At 45.1% G+C, this 17,526-nt stretch overlaps 1 protein-coding gene across 1 annotated transcript in view; it reads right to left on the minus strand.

Moving 5' to 3' along the window:
* LOC126188079 (uncharacterized) overlaps window positions 1-16,308 on the minus strand; it is a 278,375-nt gene extending 262,067 nt beyond the window's left edge. The window contains exon 1 of the mRNA XM_049929531.1: window positions 16,173-16,308. The gene's annotated coding sequence lies outside the window, so the exon portion shown is untranslated. The remainder of the gene's footprint in view (window positions 1-16,172) is intronic.
* Window positions 16,309-17,526: the final 1,218 nt, after the last annotated feature.

The raw sequence follows: 17,526 nt of genomic DNA on the forward strand, positions 1-17,526 counted from the left end.
GCAGCATACGACTAAATGAATGCGGGAAGTCTCCCAAAAGCATCCTCAAATTCGCTAGCAGAATCAGCTTTTAGCAGCCAGGGACTGCACCAAGGTAACCGTCGTCTCACCAGTTTCCCACAGTGTTATGCAGCATGCCAACTGGAGAGCAGAATTCGTAGTTCTATGACTGCACCTGGCGCTGTGTTGCACCAGTAGACTTGGTGAGTGTTCCATCCTTGAAGAGCACAATTTTTCGACCTTGAAATTTCACAGTTTTATATCTCTTCTAGCCCACAAAATGATATTTTCGTTTTTCGACTGATGTATTTTGGAGCAAGTATAGAGGTACAAGGGCCCCCATTCGATTGGTTTGTAGATGGGGAGGAGGTGGGGGTGGTGGTGGTGGTGGTTAGTGTTTAACGTCCCGTCGACAACGAGGTCATTAGAGACGGAGCGCGAGCTCGGGTTAGGGAAGGATTGGGAAGGAAATCGGCCGTGCCCTTTCAAAGGAACCATCCCGGCATTTGCCTGATTCAATTTAGGGAAATCACGGAAAACCTACATCAGGATGGCTGGAGACGAGAGGTGGGGGTGGGGAGTATAAAGTATTCTTATTATGCTGGAAGACGAATGGCGACGCGTAAGTAGCCATAAAAAAGTTCCAGTCCGATCCTGTTTAAAACCTGCGCAACACCGACTCTTAAACCAGTTTCTTGACTAAACTACATTTTTTCATTTCTGTGAGAGCTAGAGTGATGATCTCGTCCTCACCCCCCCCCCCCAATCCCCGCTCCGTGGTGCTCCTTGGTATGGGCGCAATTCACCATGACTGTTTTCTTCGAGTGTATTACCATAGCTTACCTCTGTCATGTATAACTGAATGCAGAATGAGCAAGCCATTATGGATTTTCTTTTTCCATAGAGTGATGGTAAATCACAGTTGTGGTTCTCTTGCGCATCAAGGGGAGAGTGCGTCCTTACGGGAATTGGGGACGGATGACTACACGTATACTGCTGCCGCATTTATTGTGCTGGAAATCGCCGACGGAATCCATGCTCCAGGGTGTTAGACCGGCTCCTTTCTGCAGCTCAGTAAGATAGCGACAGATGTAAAGCATCTATCTTGACTGCACATCAGAGCGGAAACTGCCGCATAAATTCCTTGAACCAGTGACTTCTTACAAGGGAATCTCCCCATCGCACCCCCCTCAGATTTAGTTATAAGTTGGCACAGTGGATAGGCCTTGAAAAACTGAACACAGATCAATCGAGAAAACAGGAAGAAGTGGGTGGAACTATGAAAAAATAAGCAAAATATACAAACTGAGTAGTCGATGTGCAAGTTAAGCAACAACAAGGAGAGTGTAAGCGTAGGAGCGCCGTGGTCCCGTGGGTAGCGTGAGCAGTTGCCAAATAAGAGGTCCTTGGTTCAAGTCTTCCCTCGAGTGAAAAGTTTATTTTTTTATTTGCAGACAATTATTATCTGTCCGTCCGTCCGTCCGATGCTACGTAACTGCGCCGTAGTATGGGGACGCTACACCTAAACAAACATCAAAACACACGACGTCAGTCGACTACAGCGCACGGAAGAGAGAGTATTCCTGCTAACGAGGCTCCGAGGTGAATTCCGTGGGCAATATGAATCCAGCAAATATATCAAAATGGTTCAAATGGCTCTGAGCACTATGGGACTTAACATCTATGGTCATCAGTCCCCTAGAACTTAGAACTACTTAAACCTAACTAACCTAAGGACATCACACAACACCCAGTCATCACGAGGCAGAGAAAATCCCTGACCCCGCCGGGAATCCGGGCGTGGGAAGCGAGAACGCTACCGCACGACCACGACACAGCAAATATAGCTCGCACGATTTTGCGGTGCGGTCGCAAAACACAGACACTAAACTTATTACAGTGAACAGAGACGTCAATGAACGAACGGACAGATCATAACTTCGTGAAAATGAAGAAAGTAAATTTTTCACTTGAGGTAAGACTTGAACCAAGGACCTCCCGTTCCACAGTTGCTCATGCTAACCACGGGGCCACGGCGCCCTGCGCTCCCGCTCTCCTAGATGTTGCCTAACTTACACATGGACTACTCAGTTTCTATATTTTGCTTATTTTTTCATAGTTCCACCCAACTTCTTCCTGTTTTCTCGATTGATCAGTGTTCAGTTTTTCAAGGCCTATCCACTGTGCCAACTTATAACTAAATCTGAGGGGGGTGCGATGGGAAGTTTCCCTTGTTAGAATACTCACGATATTTATAGCGGCTGCTAAAGGTGAAGTATCTCGGCCGGCAGTGTTAAATCTGCAGTTTAGTAACATCGAAGGCAATCATTGCTAGAAATTCAAGAGAATTCTGTAGTGAATATAATGGTTGTGGTCTGGATTCCAGAGGGAGGCACTGCCACCCCCCCCCCCCTACCTCCGCCCCTCGCGGACGCCTATGAATACAGGGTGTAACAAAAAGGTACGGCCAAACTTTCAAGAAACATTCCTCACACACAAAGAAAGAAAATACGTTATGTGGACATGTGTCCGGAAACGCTTACTTTCCGTGTTAGAGCTCATTTTATTACTTCTCATAAAATCACATTAATCATGGAATGGAAACACACAGCAACAGAACGTACCAGCGTGACTTCAAACACTTTGTTACAGGAAATGTTCAAAATGTCCTCCGTTAGTGAGGATACATGCATCCACCCTCCGTCGCATGGAATCCCTGATGCGCTGATGCAGCCCTGGAGAATGGCGTATTGTATCACAGCCGTCCACAATACGAGCACGAAGAGTCTCTACATTTGGTACCCGGGCTGCGTAGACAAGAGCTTTCAAATGCCCCCATAAATGAAAGTCAAGAGGTTTGAGATCAGGAGAGCGTGGAGGCCATGGAATTGGTCCGCCTCTAGCAATCCATCGGTCAAATCTGTTGTTGAGAAGCGTACGAACACTTCGACTGAAATGTGCAGGAGCTCAATCGTGCATGAACCACATTTTGTGTCGTACTTGTAAAGGCACATGTTCTAGCAGCATAGGTAGAGTATCCCGAATGAAATCATGATAACGTGCTCCATTGAGCGTAGGTGGAAGAACATGGGGTCCAATCAAGACTTCACCAACAATGCCTGCCCAAACGTTCACAGACAATCTGTGTTGATGACGTGATTGCACAATTGCGTGCGGATTCTCGTCAGCCCACACATGTTGATTGTGAAAATTTACAACTTGATCACGTTGGAATGAAGCCTCATCCGTAAAGAGAACATTTGCGCTGAAATGAGGATTGACACATTGTTGGATGAACCATTCGCAGACGTGTACCCGTGGAGGCCAATCAGCTACTGACAGTGCCTGCACACGCTGTACATGGTACGGTAACAACTGGTTCTCCCGTAGCACTCTCCATAGAGTGACGTGGTCAACGTTACCTTGTACAGCAGCAACTTCTCTGACGCTGACATTAGGGTTGTCGTCAACTGCACGAAGAATTGCCTCGTCCACTGCAGGTGCCCCCGTCGTTCTAGGACTTCCCCAGTCGCGAGTCATAGGCTGGAATGTTCCGTGCTCCCTAAGACGCCGATCAATTGCTTCGAACGTCTTCCTGTCGGGACACCTTCGTTCTGGAAATCTGTCTCGATACAAACGTACCGCGCCACGACTATTGCCCCGTGCTAATCCATACATCAAATGGGCATCTGCCAACTCCGCATTTGTAAACATTGCACTGACTGCAAAACCACGTTCGTGATGTACACCAACCTGTTGATGCTACGTACTGATGTGCTTGATGCTAGTACTGTAGAGCAATGAGTCGCATGTCAACACAAGCACCGAAGTCAACATTACCTTCCTTCAATTGGGCCAACTGGCGGTGAATCGAGGAAGTACAGTACATACTGACGAAACTAAAATGAGCTCTAACATGGAAATTAAGCGTTTCCGGACACATGTCCACATAACATCTTTTCTTTATTTGTATGTGAGGAATGTTTCCTGAAAGTTTGGCTGTACCTTTTTGTAACACCCTGTATATGGTTCAATAAACAGTGTCAAAAAAAAAATGGTTCAAATGGCTCTGAGCACTATGGGACTTAACTACTGAGGTCATCAGTCCCCTAGAACTTAGAACTACTTAAACCTAACTAACCTAAGGACATCACACACATCCATGCCCAAGGCAGGATTCGAACCTGCGACCGTAGCGGTCACGCGGTTCCAAACTGACGCGCTTAGAACCGCACGGCCACACCGGCCGGCTAAACAGTGTCCTATGCCACACAGTATGTAGTGATTTGCCCAGTAAAGATGAAGACGTAGGTAGATAAATTTCCTTAGAAAATGAAAGAACGTGAAAAATGGATTTTTCTAAAATACTTAGCTATTTTGCACATACGCTGTCGAAACAAAAATCGCAATACCAAGAAGGAGTTTTGAAATATAAATGAAAGTTGGTAGGCGTGTTTCTACATCTGACAGAGGATGTGTATTCAAATTTCGTGCCCGTCGCTTAAGAGTGGCGCTAGTAGCGCCACTATGAGTATGCAAATCAGGTTTGCTTTTACTACACGTTGCAACAGTCGTGAGCGTTACATATCTTTGAGTTGGACCTAACGAGCTGACGTTAGCCAAAAATGTCTTTAAGACGATAAAGACGCCATTATTTACTCCTCATTAGGTTTGACCGAGGTCGTGTAATACGGCTACGAGATGCTGGATGTTCCTCCAATGATACTGCAAAGAGTTGGCAAAAATGTAGCCACTCTGCATCATTGCTGGCAGCGGTGGTCAAGAATGTACGGTCGCAAGAAGACCAGTCTCCGGACGACACGTGGAACTGCCGACAGGGAAGAACATAGTGTTCGGCCTATGATTATGTCGCAGCGTACTACGTCTGCGGCAGCAATTTCAGCAACAGTTGGCATCAGATTGACACAATGAACTGTTACAAATCGGTTACTTCACGGATAGCTTCGAGCCAGATGCCCTGTAGCGTGCATTCCACTGACCCCAAACAACCATCATCTGCGACTTCAGTGGTGTCAAACGAGAGCTCAGTGGTTGGGCAGGGTGGAGGTCTGTTGTAATTTCTGATGAAAGCCGGTTCTGCCTCGGTGATGGTGCGGTTTCGTATACAGCTAAACACTCTCGTGGCTATTCCACGCACATTGGCCTCAAAATTGTGCGTCAATCTGGTGATTCGACCTGTTATACTGCCATTCATAAACAGCATTCCGGGGGATGTTTTCCAGCGGGATACTCCTCGCCCACATACCGCTGTTGTAACCCAACATGCTCTACAGAGTGTCTAAATGTTGCCTTGGCCTGCTCGGTTACCAGATCTGTCTCCAGTTGAGCACATATGGAACATCATCGGACGACAACTCCAGAGTCATCCACAAACATCTTTAACCACATCTGTACTGATCGACCAAGTAAAATAGCTGTGGAACTCCAATCCACAAACTAACATCCGACACCTGTACAACACAATGCGCGTTTGCATGCTTCTATTCAACATTCTGGCGGTTACACTGATTATTAATGTACCAACATTTCACATTTGCAATGGCTTATCTTATATTAACGTGTGATCTTGCAATGTTGATCGCTTAAATACACTCCTGGAAATTGAAATAAGAACACCGTGAATTCATTGTCCCAGGAAGAGGAAATTTTTTTGACACATTCCTGGGGTCAGATACATCACATGATCACACTGACAGAACCACAGGCACATAGACACAGGCAACAGAGCATGCACAATGTCGGCACTAGTACAGTGTATATCCACCTTTCGCAGCAATGCAGGCTGCTATTCTCCCATGGAGACGATCGTAGAGATGCTGGATGTAGTCCTGTGGAACGGCTTGCCATGCCATTTCCACCTGGCGCCTCAGTTGGACCAGCGTTCGTGCTGGACGTGCAGACCGCGTGAGACGACGCTTCATCCAGTCCCAAACATGCTCAATGGGGGACAGATCCGGAGATCTTGCTGGCCAGGGTAGTTGACTTACACCTTCTAGAGCACGTTGGGTGGCACGGGATACATGCGGACGTGCATTGTCCTGTTGGAACAGCAAGTTCCCTTGCCGGTCTAGGAATGGTAGAACGATGGGTTCGATGACGGTTTGGATGTACCGTGCACTATTCAGTGTCCCCTCGACGATCACCAGTGGTGTACGGCCAGTGTAGGAGATCGTTCCCCACACCATGATGCCGGGTGTTGGCCCTGTGTGCCTCGGTCGTATGCAGTCCTGATTGTGGCGCTCACCTGCACGGCGCCAAACACGCATACGACCATCATTGGCACCAAGGCAGAAGCGACTCTCATCGCTGAAGACGACACGTCTCCATTCGTCCCTCCATTCACGCCTGTCGCGACACCACTGGAGGCGGGCTGCACGATGTTGGGGCGTGAGCGGAAGACGGCCTAACGGTGTGCGGGACCGTAGCCCAGCTTCATGGAGACGGTTGCGAATGGTCCTCGCCGATACCCCAGGAGCAACAGTGTCCCTAATTTGCTGGGAAGTGGCGGTGCGGTCCCCTACGGCACTGCGTAGGATCCTACGGTCTTGGCGTGCATCCGTGCGTCGCTGCGGTCCGGTCCCAGGTCGACGGGCACGTGCACCTTCCGCCGACCACTGGCGACAACATCGATGTACTGTGGAGCAATTCGCCCCACGTGTTGAGCAATTCGGCGGTACGTCCACCCGGCCTCCCGCATGCCCACTATACGCCCTCGCTCAAAGTCCGTCAACTGCACATACGATTCACGTCCACGCTGTCGCGGCATGCTACCAGTGTTAAAGACTGCGATGGAGCTCCGTATGCCACGGCAAACTGGCTGACACTGACGGCGGCGGTGCACAAATGCTGCGCAGCTAGCGCCATTCGACGGCCAACACCGCGGTTCCTGGTGTGTCCGCTGTGCCGTGCGTGTGATCATTGCTTGTACAGCCCTCTCGCAGTGTCCGGAGCAAGTATGGCGGGTCTGACACACCGGTGTCAATGTGTTCTTTTTTCCATTTCCAGGAGTGTATGTTACCCAGACAAACGTATTCCCGAAATTTCATTAGTCTACATTACATATTTATTGGTGTTGCGATTTTTTTCGCCACTGTACACAAGAGGAGATACTCATTTCAGCAATTTTTGTTTTATGGAAATGTTTCTGCGCCTATGTTTCGCTTCCTGATGCTGGTGATACCATTAAAAGCTGTAAAGATTCAGATATCAGTCTCAAACTTAGCAAGTTGAATTGTTTAAGCTCACGGAGTCCTTTCGACGCGTATTGTGGAGCTTTTAGTGGGAAACAGTCGATATTGTTTGTGTTATTTAGTACTAAGGCCCTCAATTAGACTAATTTCAATCCATCAAAAGCACAAAAACAATTTTAACAGGAGAGAAGCCTTCATCAGATAAAAATCCTTCAAAAGAACAAAATCAACTTTAACAGACAAAAAAATCAAAAGGACAGAAATGACACTAACTGTGGCCCATAGTTCTAAATGAAGCAAATGGTGCCAACTCTTTCCCACAACATGGCCGATAACACGAATCGACACGACTCCGCGGTCTTAAACAAGGTCTGATGACGTTACGACCCGACCGTTGCACCGGCCTAAGGTTCAGAAATCAAAAATCAACAAAAACGCAAATACCGGCCGTAAAAGCCAGCACTGCATTATCATTTAAGTAACACAGGAATTTAGGTCACCAAACACACGCGTTTCATTAGCAGTTTACATTTTACATGAATATTCAAACACAAACCAGTACCTCTGTGAATTTATCAACTAGTTCTTGTTGTGTCTTGCAGTACATATTAGATATTTCGCTTTTGCCTCATTGTTCAGTGTAGTAATAAAATAATAAATTTTAACATTTATTTTTATTTTGAATGTAGAAAAGGTAATCTTACTAATTAAATACAGTCTCCCTAGAAACAGTTTGGTTTCGTGTTTTATTAACATGTGCCTTGGGGAGAGTGCCATATTTGTTATGGCCAATAATGCAGGGACGAACAGCGGTTTCATGTGAGGACCATTAGGAAAATGCCACTATCGGAGCACAGAAGGGCGAATATGCTCCTGTTCAAAACACTCTGACTGAAAAGTGGGGTGCAGCTGCCTCATTCTACCTTCCTCAACATTTTTAAAAATTTGCCGAAAAATTTTGACATGCAAACGTGTTCACTCTCTTTTTAACATGCAACTCACATCTCACTCCCACAAGCTCCTCTTAACTGTAACTCGCTCACATCGTCTAGTCCATTGCTGTCAGTCGCTCATACCCATCAACTCCCAGTTGCCGTTTCTGGCGCACTCATTTAGCCCAACTCACTGTCATTTTCTCTTTGTGTCTCTCTGCCACTGCCTCCTGCCTCACACACACACACACACTCCCCTTCGTTCTGTCCTACTAATGTTGTCTTCTCTCACTCACTGTTTCCCTCTTGCTCTCTCTTACTTCTGTTACCCCATTCATTCATTTCCACTGCTGCTGTCTTTCTCATTACCACTGTCTCTCTCTTCCTCGTTGTTACAGTCAGATTCTGTCTCTGATTATCACTGACTCTCACCCACTTCCACTTTCTGCTTCTCTTTATTCCTCTCCAAATGGTATTGTCTCCTTCACTCTTTCCCAAGCACTTTTCTATCAGTGTCAACCATCTTCCACTGGCACTGTATCCCTCTCTTTCTCTCACACTGGCATTGTCTTCTTCACTCTTTGTAAATCACAACCACTCTACTATTATCCAGTATTTGTTACTTTTCCGCCTCTTTCCCAATACCGCTCTATTAGCACAAAAAGTGTGAATATGTTCACGTGCCAAAATTTTTGGGAAAATTTTTAATGGCACTGAGGAAGATAGAACGAGGCAACTGGTACCCCAAATCTTTGTCAGATTCTTCTAAACAGGAGCATATTCGCCTTTTTTGTGCTCCAGTAGGAACATTTTGCACCTGATTCACTTCTTTTCCCTGCTACAGCAGAGCATGTCATTCATATGAAAAGAACTTTATGGGTCAGTAAAATTCTCATAGTTTACTCACATGAAGTTGAAATAATGGAAAACAAAATTTCACACCTCTGATCAAATTTTACACACATAACATTTTTGCATAGGTGTCAATACTACGAAATGAGATTTCCAGAGCACTTCTGATTATAATGGAGACACATTACAGCATATTTCTTCGTGCTAGGTCACTTTCCATACTACATTTTCGCCTCACACCAGATTTTACGCGCGTGTTTTACGTGTACGTGTAGGGTAACTTTGAACCTTTGTATCTGGGGAACGGAAAAAGATATCAAGAAAATATTAAAGATTGTTAGAGACCGTAAAAATTACAGCTATTTTGGAATTCGTGGCGAGATTTTGGTACCCAAAAGCCATGTTTTTGGGGTGTTTCTCGATAACGGATAAAGATCTTTGAAGACGGGAAGATGACGCTTCTAGAGAAATGCCTAGAGACTATACTGTTAAAATTTGGATAACCTGCTGAGGTTAGTAATATAAATAAATATTACTAATGGGGGAAAATGGTGAAAATGCTTTCCCTGTTTACCTGAGTAACCGCCTGTAAACTAAATGGTGCCTCTGTAAGCCCCTTAAGGCGCACATGAGGCCACATCTAATGCAAAAACAACCAACCGATTTGCCTCACTCGCCTATGGATGATAAGTGTGTAATACTCAAATGTTGGTCCTGTGCTGCAGAACAGTTACGGTAAGACGATTCTTCTGGTGGGTATCAAATGGTCCTTAGCTCAAGGACTATCCCAAACACTTGACGCTGCCTTTCTACGGCCAACAGAACCCGAAGTATGAGCCCCGGAAAAATTCCATTTTTATGCGCGGCGTTTTGGACATATTGGTAGCTCATGCTGTTGCATTCTTACCGACAGCTTAGAGAAAATTACTAACATTATATTTCGCTACTATGAAGTATTTAAAATTGAACAGACTGTATTATTATTTCACTATTTGGCTCAAGTGGGTGGAGAGCGGCTGGAGAATGAAGTAATGTAGTGTGTTTGCATGTGACGGTAGAGAGGGGGAGGGATGGCTATAAGAGACGATGTGTGGACAAAGTTTTGCCGAGTTGGGAGAGGGAGGGATGCCATTTAATATATACTTGTTCTGGGGTTCCCTTGTCTGTAGTTACACCCAGTCTAACATACCTTTAATACATGTCTTCATCAAAATTATTTTGCAATCTGAATTTGTACTAACTTCAGTAGGTATTGTCGTATTATTTATGGCTATAGAAATTCCTCCGCCACAGACGTTGAACCCGTCTTTGTCATATATACAGGTATTCCAGACGGAATATACACTCCTGGAAATTGAAATAAGAACACCGTGAATTCATTGTCCCAGGACTTTATTGACACATTCCTGGGGTCAGATACATCACATGATCACACTGACAGAACCACAGGCACATAGACACAGGCAACAGAGCATGCACAATGTCGGCACTAGTACAGTGTATATCCACCTTTCGCAGCAATGCAGGCTGCTATTCTCCCATGGAGACGATCGTAGAGATGCTGGATGTAGTCCTGTGGAACGGCTTGCCATGCCATTTCCACCTGGCGCCTCAGTTGGACCAGCGTTCGTGCTGGACGTGCAGACCGCGTGAGACGACGCTTCATCCAGTCCCAAACATGCTCAATGGGGGACAGATCCGGAGATCTTGCTGGCCAGGGTAGTTGACTTACACCTTCTAGAGCACGTTGGGTGGCACGGGATACATGCGTACGTGCATAGTCCTGTTGGAACAGCAAGTTCCCTTGCCGGTCTAGGAATGGTAGAACGATGGGTTCGATGACGGTTTGGATGTACCGTGCACTATTCAGTGTCCCCTCGACGATCACCAGTGGTGTACGGCCAGTGTAGGAGATCGCTCCCCACACCATGACGCCGGGTGTTGGACCTGTGTGCCTCGGTCGTATGCAGTCCTGATTGTGGCGCTCACCTGCACGGCGCCAAACACGCATACGACCATCATTGGCACCAAGGCAGAAGCGACTCTCATCGCTGAAGACGACACGTCTCCATTCGTCCCTCCATTCACGCCTGTCGCGACACCACTGGAGGCGGGCTGCACGATGTTGGGGCGTGAGCGGAAGACGGCCTAACGGTGTGCGGGACCGTAGCCCAGCTTCATGGAGACGGTTGCGAATGGTCCTCGCCGATACCCCAGGAGCAACAGTGTCCCTAATTTGCTGGGAAGTGGCGGTGCGGTCCCCTACGGCACTGCGTAGGATCCTACGGTCTTGGCGTGCATCCGTGCGTCGCTGCGGTCCGGTCCCAGGTCGACGGGCACGTGCACCTTCCGCCGACCACTGGCGACAACATCGATGTACTGTGGAGACCTCACGCCCCACGTGTTGAGCAATTCGGCGGTACGTCCACCCGGCCTCCCGCATGCCCACTATACGCCCTCGCTCAAAGTCCGTCAACTGCACATACGGTTCATGTCCACGCTGTCGCGGCATGCTACCAGTGTTAAAGACTGCGATGGAGCTCCGTATGCCACGGCAAACTGGCTGACACTGACGGCGGCGGTGCACAAATGATGCGCAGCTAGCGCCATTCGACGGCCAACACCGCGGTTCCTGGTGTGTCCGCTGTGCCGTGCGTGTGATCATTGCTTGTACAGCCCTCTCGCAGTGTCCGGAGCAAGTATGGTGGGTCTGACACACCGGTGTCAATGTGTTCTTTTTTCCATTTCCAGGAGTGTAGAATTTCGTACCTATTACCATTTGGCTTCAGCCAGTTTTCACATCTCGAGGCGTCTTGAGTAACAGAAGGCGAGAAGATCAACCGCCAGTGGAAGGATTATGCACCTAATACACTGAGCTCCACGCTCTCATTAAAAAAATCGGAAGCTGATAAATGTCTCTGGTAATTAATTTACAGATAAACCAAAACATTTGATCTACAGGTATTTGATTACTTCCGCTCATCATATGTGAGGATCCTCTGATATTACTTTGTGCTGGCGATGTTTGACAGCACTGCCTTTAAACACATAACGTTGTGCCATTATAGCAATGTATCTGATAACTAGCTCTGCAGATGACGAAGAGATTGATGGAATGTATGATGAGATGAAAGAAATTATTCAGATAGTGAAGGGAGACGAAAATTTAAAAGTCATGGGTGACTGGAACTCGATAGTAGGAAAAGGAAGAGAAGGAAACGTAGTATGTGAATATGGAATGGGAGTAAGGAATGAAAAAGGAAGCCGCCTGGTAGAATTTTGCACAGGGCATAACTTAATCATAGCTAACACTTGGTTCAAGAATCAAGAAAGAAAGTTGTATACCTGGAAGAAGCCTGGAGATACTGGAAGTTCTTAGATAGATTATATAATGGTAAGACGGAAATTCAGGAACAAGGTTTTCAATTGTAAGACATTTCCAGGGGCAGATGTGGACTCTGACCACAATCTATTGGTTATGAACTGTAGATTAAAACTGAAGAAACTGCAAAAAGGTGGGAATTCGAGGAGATGGGATCTGGATAAACTGAAAGAACCAGCGGTTGTAGACAGCTTCAGGCAGAGCATTAGGGGACGACTGACAGGAATGGGGTAAAGAAATACTGTAGAAGAAGAATGGGTAGCTTTGAGAGATGAAATAGTGAAGGCAGCAGAGGATCAAGTAGGTAAAAAGACGAGGGCTAATAGAAATCCTTGGGTAACAGAAGAGATATTGAATTTAATTGATGAAAGGAGAAAATACAAAAATGCAATAAATGAAGCAGAAGAAAAGGAATACAAACGTCTCAAAAATGAGATTGACGGGAAGTACGAAATGGCTGGTTAGAGGACAAATGTAAGGGTGTAGAGGCATATATCACTAGGAGTAAGATAGATGCTGCCTACATGAAAATTAGAGAGACCTTTTTTAGAAAAGAGAACCACTTGCATGAATATCAAGAGGTCAGATGGAAACCAGTCCTAAGCAAAGAAGGGAAAGCAGAAAGGTGGAAGGAATATATAGAGGGCCTATACAAGGGCGATGTACTGGAGGGCAATATTATGGAAATGGAAGAGGACATAGATGAAGATGAAATGGGTGATATGATACTGCGTGAAGAGTTTGACAGAGCACTGAAAGACCTGAGTCTAAATAAGGCCCCGGGAGTAGACAACATTCCATTAGAACTACTGACAGCCTTGGGAGAGCCAGGCCTAACAAAACTCTACCATCTAGTGAGGAAGATGTATGAGACAGGCGAAATACCCTCAGACTTCAAGATGAATATAATAATTCCAATCCTAAAGAAAGCATTTGTCAAAATTACCGAATTACCAGTTTAATAAGCCACAGCTGCAAAATACTAACGCGAATTCTTTACAGATGAGTGGAAGAACTGGTAGAAGTCGACCTGAGGAAAGATCAGTTTGGATTCCGTAGAAATGTTGGAACACTTTAGGCAATACTGACCCTACGAATTACCTTAGAAAATAGATTAAGGAAAGGCAAACCTACGTTTCTGGCATTTGTAGACTTAGAGAAAGCTTTTAACAATGTTGACTGGAAAACTCTCTTTCAAATTCTGAAGGTGGCAGGGGTAAAATATAGGGAGCGAAAGGCTATTTACAATTTGTACAGAAACCAGAAGGCAGTTATAAGAGTCGAAGGGCATGAAAAGGGAGCAGTGGTTGGGAAGTGAGTGAGACAGGGTTGTAGCCTATCCCCGATGTTATTCAATCTGTATATTGAGCAAGCAGTAAAGGAAACAAAATAAAAATTCGGAGTAGGAATTAAAATCCATGGAGAAGAAATAAAAACTTTGAGGTTCGCCGATGACATTGTAATTCTGTCAGAGACAGCAAAGGTGGAAGAGCAGTTGAACGGAATGGACTGTGTCTTGAAAGGAGGATATAAGATGAACATCAACAAAAGCAAAACGAGGATAATGGAATGTAGTTGAATTAAATCGGGTGATGCTGTGGGAATTAGACTAGGCAATGAGACGCTTAAAGTAGTGAATGAGTTTTACTATTTGGGGAGCAAAATAACTGATGATGGTCGAAGTAGAGAGGATAAAAAATGCAGACTGGCAATGGAATGGAAAGCGTTTCTGAAGAAGAGAAATTTGTTTACATCGAGTATATATTTTAGTGTCAAGAAGTCGTTTCTGAAGGTATTTGTATGGAGTGTAGCCATGTTGGAAGTGAAACGTGGACGATAACTAGTTTAGACAAGAATAGAATAGAAGCTTTCGAAATGTGGTGCTACAGAAGAATTCTGAAAATTAGATGGGTAGACCACATAACTAATGAGGCAGTATTGAATAGAATTGGAGAGAAGAGAAATTTGTGGCACAACTTCACTAGTAGAAGGGATCAGTTGGTAGGGCATATTCTGAGGCATCAAGGGATCACCAATTTAGTATTGGAGGTCAGCATGGAGGGTAAAAATCTTAGAGGGAGACCAAGAGATGAATACACTAAGCAGATTCAGAAGGATGTAGGTTGCAGTAGGTACTGGGAGATGAAGAAGCTTGCACAGGATAGAGTAGCATGGAGAGCTGCATCATCCCAGTCTCTGGACTGAAGACCACATCAACAACAACATCTGAGAATGCTAGCATCTGATGAGGGAAATAGTCTAACAAATGAAATAATATCGAGCCCCTGGAGGTTTGTTTGTGCAGTAATTATAACGGTAGCAGTGTCACCTAAAGGCGATAGCTGTGTTTGCTAAGTTTCTCGTTACTATCTGACTGTCCCATTCCAGTTTTCTGGAATTGATTTATTTTAGGCCAGGTATCCTCTCGAACTGGCGTATGTTCGTTGCACTGCCTGTTCGCCTCGCGAAGCATTCTCTCTAACTGCTTCTTCATTCCACTCTAAATACGTCTGTCGCCCACTGTTGGAGTTTTCCTTTCGATCTGATTTAACTGTATAGGCTCTGGTCCCCCCCCCCCCCCCACCCCCGCCCCGTGCCCTGCGCATTCAGCGAACAGGCACGAAGCAGCCAAGGTCATCCCCGGCCAGGGCGCTTGCGCGCACAGGGGCTTCCGAACGAGTTTCACCACTGGAAGTGGCACATTGGCAGTAGAGTCCTAGACTCACTAGTAACTTTACGAATTTAAGAATCGGTTAGTCTGCCGACTTAATGGATACGCGCCACATCCGAGGTTCAACTTCCGATCGTCATACGATTTTGATCTGCACTTATCACTTCTCTCACCTCTTCCATTGTTTGTTGATGTCAAAAATGTCCTCCTGCAACCCACTGTGTAAGTCAGTTCAAAGGTCAGAGGAAGACAAGGGCATACCACCTCCAATAGAAGCACATTTTCTACAGGATATGTCACTGAGTGACTGTATAAAAGCTAACGAAGAAATTCAAGTAACGGCGATATTATGTGCCACCATCTGCCATTGATCTGAAAGGAAAATGATGGCCACAAAAGAGCTATGACTTGAGTTGTTGCTTCCTTGGCGCAGTTCACCGTCAAATAAACTAGAGGGCATCCAAATTCGTGACTATCGACCTCTCCCCCAACGAATGCTGTGTCTTCATTTGCCTTTCCTTGTGGTAGCCGTACATTTCTCTGTTTAATGTTTAAAAGTCGATAAGCATGTTCGGAAATTCTGGTCCCTTTGTCACTGTAATTTTTCTTTTTATAACTATTTTTAACATCGTTCATACCGTCCAGGAAGTTGTCAATAACGTCTTTCTACTTTCTAGACATGTCGTTTGTCTGACAACTGTTTCTGGATTTTAATCTAATGCGTAGATATTTTATCTAACCTTCAGTAAGTGCGTTATCAGCCCACTCTATCATTTGTTTTGTTTCATAGGCGTGGAGACATGTAATTACCCTTATTTATGGTAGTTTTCATACGTAAATACTGCTAATACACAATCTTAGATAAAGCTATACATTCTGTACATAATATTTCGAGTGTGAAAAAAAACACAGTTCACAAATTAAAGACAGATGTACGAAAAATTTGACAAATCAAAAACAAAATGCAATTCTTCTGCACGAACAACGGCGAAAATTTTGAACTATCCAACAAAAGAAAATATAAGTTTTCGCCAAAAAGCGAGTATATCGCGCATGTTTGTGAACTGTGTTATGACGTATAAAACACATACGATACACAATTTTTTTCGAAACATATATCTTACCTTGCTGAACAGCCACTCACCACGCTGTGGATGAACTGCGCACTGTGAAATTATGTTGTTAGCTGATACCTTTCAGCGACGGATGCCACCCTGGGGCTGTTTTCTCCGAACGTCAACGAAGCTTGCCGAAGTGTAATAGCCGGCAAAAGCGCGCGGCAGGCCCTTCGTTGCCAGGGAAACGCCGCCAGCGGCGCGCACAGGCGGTTCTGCGTTGCGGTTTGCGCATGTCGAACCCCTGCCGCTCGGCGCGCCGTAGGTGCATGCCGCCAATCACAGAATGCGCTGAGCGTGACGTCAGGTACGGCACCCCGAGCTACACGAACTTTCGCCGAAGCGCTTGCGCGGACGCGGTGCCATCTATGAAATACATATCATCCAATTTCAACAAAACTATTTGGTGAAAAAATTTGATTCTTCTGTATCTTACAAGTTGATATCTTCTCTCGATGTAGGACTGTATTTCTTTTTGTTATTCGTCGTGGTTGCTTTCTGTATGACTTTTACTTAAACCGTTACACGAAATTTTATTGAGTGTGCAGAGCTAAAACCGCAATGCGTGGACATTGCGTACAGTTCAGTTTCGGTAATTCATTACTGTGTATGAAATTTAGCCAACATTCTGAAATTGTTTTTAAAGTTGAGAACAGAACGACAGCTATCACCGTTCTCGAGATATTGAATGACATGTGGGCGGACGGGCCGCGCTGTGGTCGCGCGCGATACTTCGTCCAGCTCGTCGTAAGTCATGTGGTTGTATCAGCCCCAAATTTCATAAACGGTTGAAGAAATCGAAACGTAGTTTTTTGAAAATGATAACTCGTGAAGAGTCATGTATTTCGTCGCATGATAAGAATGCAAAATTTATTTCTCTATCTAGATGTGAAAGTAACTACAGTTTCTTGTAATGGATCGATGACTTTTTAAACGGCATTTAATAGCAACTGAAATGAGAATTACAGTGACATGGAACATATTAATATTTATAATATTCTATGTAGATCTACAGAAGTTAAACTGAAACTAATTTGCTGGTATGTAATTTGCTAAGTATCTGCAGGTATTGATTATTTCGTTTTGTAAGTAACAATTATTTCTTGCTGCAATATACTATATTTGTTCAAGACGGGTTTCGCCTTTTACTTTGAGGCATCTTCGGTGGAATCTAGAACAATTCAATTTTGTTTTGATGTGTGATATTTGTAGATTATAAAACAGTTCACATTTTTTTTTATGTAAGTCATTACTTACAAAAAATGGTTCAAATGGCTCTGAGCACTATGGGACTCAACATCTTAGGTCATAAGTCTCCCAGAACTTAGAACTACTTAAACCGAACTAACCTAAGGACATCACA

This window comes from Schistocerca cancellata, chromosome 5, assembly GCF_023864275.1.
Source record: "Schistocerca cancellata isolate TAMUIC-IGC-003103 chromosome 5, iqSchCanc2.1, whole genome shotgun sequence".
NCBI classification, from domain to species: Eukaryota; Metazoa; Arthropoda; class Insecta; order Orthoptera; family Acrididae; genus Schistocerca; species Schistocerca cancellata.